Source organism: Eucalyptus grandis, chromosome 3 (genome assembly GCF_016545825.1).
Source record: "Eucalyptus grandis isolate ANBG69807.140 chromosome 3, ASM1654582v1, whole genome shotgun sequence".
NCBI classification, from domain to species: Eukaryota; Viridiplantae; Streptophyta; class Magnoliopsida; order Myrtales; family Myrtaceae; genus Eucalyptus; species Eucalyptus grandis.
The window spans coordinates 36,027,461-36,031,666 of record NC_052614.1 but is presented as its reverse complement, the minus strand read 5'-3'; positions in this window follow the sequence as shown (position 1 = coordinate 36,031,666).

The following is a 4,206-nucleotide window of genomic DNA, read 5'->3' as shown; positions in this document are numbered from 1 at the left end:
TTGAAAGGTAAAAGTGGAAATTAATCCATGATATGATATGCATGATGATGATGATGATGATATGTGATGTGAAATAATGATGATCACCCATGATATGATATGCATGATGATATGCATGATGATGATGATGATGATATGTGATGTGAAATAATGATGATCACCAATGATATGATATGCATGATGATGATGATGATGACATGTGATGTGAAATAATGATGATCACCCATGATATGATATGCATGATGATGATGACATGTGTAATGTGATGATGTCATGATGATGATGACATGTATGATACGATGATGATACACATGAATGTGTTATAAATTGATATGATGATGCATGATAGTATGCGCATGGCTTTAAGGTAAGTAATGCCTGCAATACATGTATGATTGCATGATGCATTGAGTTGTTATTGAGATAACTAGTATAAGCACCTAGAGGGGGTGAATAGGTGCACAAACAATTTATCGAGATACGGAAGCAATTCTTGGCAAATGATAGAAAGGAAGTTTACTATGATTAACGAAAATGAAGTACGATCAAAGTAAAGAGAGTAAGGAAGAGAAAATTGAACACAGGGGTTTATAGTGGTTCGGCTTATTCCAAGCCTACGTCCACTCTTCCGCACCGACAGCCCACCGGCTGGATTTCACTATGATCAAAAGAGAAGTTACAGCACAGCTTTGCCTTGATTCCACAAAGTAGATATTCTACCATACCTCCTCAAGGTTTCTCACAAATATAGACTCTCTTTTTGTATACAAGTATTCGCTCAAAGTGATTGTCTAAACAAAAGGAGCTTCGACTTTGGAATTCTTCTATCGCGCACACCCCGACAACTAAGAACGTCTTCCTTATATACTCCTTTATGCCATCATACCCGTTGGCACTTTCCAAAGGAATTCCTCCAATCTACCCGTTGGACGGAATCAATTAGGAAGATTGTTCGAGCTATTAAAGGAACGTGTCGATAGCCCATCAATCCTGTTCGCCCATACAATCAGGATCTCGGTTTCCATAAGTAAAACCTTCCAAGAATATTTAGGCAATCATCGAATCTTCAATCATCGAATCAATCTCGATCAATCAAAGAATTCCGTTACGTCTTTTCCAGCCACGAGATCTTCTCCGCTTGATAAGGTTGAATCCTTAACGAAACATCCAGCTTCGGATAACCTTTCTTCAACGGATTAGAGACTATCAATGAGGATAGACTTTGAGTCTTGAGTCTCGGCTGTCCGGAGGTCTTCGGACTTTAAATATCGTAGACTGCAAACCTTCGTACTAGACGATGGAAACGTTTTGTCAGCTTCAAAACACTTCAAGAAGATTTCTCCAACAATCTCCCCCTTTTTGATGGTGACAAAACTTTTCTGCAGATTTGGACAATTTTGACCTGCAAAACATTTCTCAAACACATATGCATATCTTAAATGGCTAAATGAATAACACTAGAATCTGCAATCACAGAAAATAGGTTAGTCTAGTATACGATAGAGCCATCCATAAGATATCATTAGTAGTTAATAGAAGCAGTCAAGTCCAAGTCTAGTTCAGTTCTCCTCCAGTCACAAAACAAAGTCAAACAGAGTTCAAACAAACAAACCACATGATTAAAAGTTTGAACAAATCTTGCATCTCTCCCCCTTTTTGTCAGCATTAAAAAGGTTGAGATGAAAATAGAATGAAGTCAAGATTGCTTGGGAACGCGGACAAGCTGGAAATCTCCCATAGACTGAACGATGCCTTCCAGCCTTTTCAAGTCTTCCTTCAGATGTGCAATCTCCTCACCCTTGGCATTGGCCTGAATCTGAACAGAGAGGGCTTGGATTTTATCATTCAATGAACATGAAGAAACTTGACCCGCATTCTTCAAGTTTTGAACCTCGCATCTCCAAGAGAATATCCATGATTCTGCGAAAATCTACTGCATTATCAGTCTGAGTACTTGCTTCGGCCCGATCTGATGGAGTAAATGCAGACGATGGTAGATCAGCATAATCTCGCAGGTTTGGCGATGAAATTTCATGACCTTCTTCTGGGTAAACCCTCTAGGTGAGCGAGCGATCGACTCCTTCACTTGCATCAGATATGAAGACTTCCCTCCTTTCTCTTGATCTCCCCGTTTTCATGCCTACAGTGGAGAAGAGAGTTCCTCGTTCTCCTTCTTCTCTTCTTTCTTCTTCAGGTCTTTCCTCCTCTGTTTCTTTTTCATCTTCTCTTTCTTCTTCTTCCTTCTCCTCTGCATCCTTCTCCTCTGCTTCCTTCTCCTCTGCATCCTTCTCCTCTGCTTCCTTCTCCTCTGCTTCTTTTGTCATTTGTTCCGATTCTTTCTGTGGAACAGGTTGACTTAAATTCTTCAAAGCCATTGCAGAGATGGTGATGTCTTCCTCATCATCTTCATCCTCAACGAGGAGAGCTCTTCTTCTCTTGGATGGAGCAACCATGGGCTCCTTCCCTTTTCTTTTAGCTGCATAAGAGGTTTGATGAGTTTTGGCAGAAGTCTTCTCCTTGAATTTTTCCAACTCCTTTCTCAGTTCCTTCAGACGCATTTTGGTCACCATTTTCAATCCTATCACCATATGATCGCATGGTCGAACACAAAAGATTTGCGGAGGCTGAATATCCAGATGTCTGAATAACTTCGTAACAAGGCTTGGGTAAGGAAGTTGACCTCTGTCCTTCATCATTGCTCTATACATGTGAAACATAACAAAGGTGAGGGAGAGAAAACTTTTTCCCAAAGAGGATGGCATACATCAACTTTGCCTCGAACTTGAAACATCGTTTTGGAAGTTGATTTCGGTCGGAGGCAATTAATCACAATCTTGTGAAGCAAGATGTTGAATGCACTCATCATTAAGTAGGTGATCTTCTCATCTGTTCTCCTGTCCTTCACCAGTTCCAGTGTGGCCCGAGTAATGGAAACTTTAATTGGTTGATATCTTCCTCTTTCAACTCCTAACACATCTGCCAGCATATTCATATCCACAACATAATCTTGGTCTTTAATGCTGAAAGAGAACCTATTCGAATCCAAAAAGCTAAGATTTGAATAGAAATATGCAGTTAATCCAGCATAGGCTTCTGTAGTGTCAGAGCAAAACTTTTCAAGTTGAAGATAACTGAACTTTTCCCTCAAGTTCACATTCACAACATCCAAAAAATCAAAATCCACACTCCTAGGGTTTATTACCCCACGCTTCAGCAATTTCGAGTACAGATCCTTTTGTTCCTTCGATCTAAACAAATCTCCCATTTTTCCTTGATTTTCAACCGCAATACCCATTTTCGGTTGAAATAGGCTGTACAAATTGTCATCATCATTCCCATCTACAGGATTCGACCCCCAGTCACGAGGATCACTTGGGATATTCGCAAGGGTTTCCTCAGCCACCCCTTTACGAGCAATTCCCAAACTTTCCATTTTTCGCATAAAGATATATTCGTTCTTATATCCTTTGTCTTTAAGAAAATCATCAACATAGTTCAAAGGAGTACGAATTCCTTTTAAGGCACGATATAGCTTGTAAATAAAAGCGGGCTTTTGAACTCTTACAGGGTCTCGCATCCTCGATGATTTCTTCCTGTTGATGATCAACGCCTTGAGGACTAGATGGAGGAGAATGACGCTGCTGAGAATGTTGTGGGCTCGGTTGCTGTTCTGAGACACTTCTTCTTCAGCAAGATCGAAGTGCGTAGGCCCCTCACTCATTCGCCGTGGTCCCCTGCTTGCGATTCTCGAAGACTTTCTTGAAGATGACATTTTTCTCAGTTTTTGGAAGATTCCTTGCTTGACTTTCTCAAGAAAGATGACAACTTTTTGAAGATTAAACAAAGAAGACAAACGGGAATGGAGGATCGATGATTTCTAGGGTTTTTGAGAGTAAAGTGAAGAGGAATCGACAGTGCACGATCGGTTAAAGAAAGATAAATGAACCGTCACAAAGGAAATAAAAAGATGCCTTTTCAAAATAACTGTCTTTTTCCGCAAAAATAGCCATTTCAAAAATACTTTCTTTTTGAAAATGAAATGATGCAATAATTGCGTCGATTAAATATAGCAACCATTTAAACACAGTCTGACGATCGTACCTTTTCAAGATAAGATTAGAGAGAGAAAGACTTACAGTCTGACGGTCGTACCAAGACTATCTTACAGATAAAGTCCTATATGTCTGAGTCTGAAAGTCTTTAGAC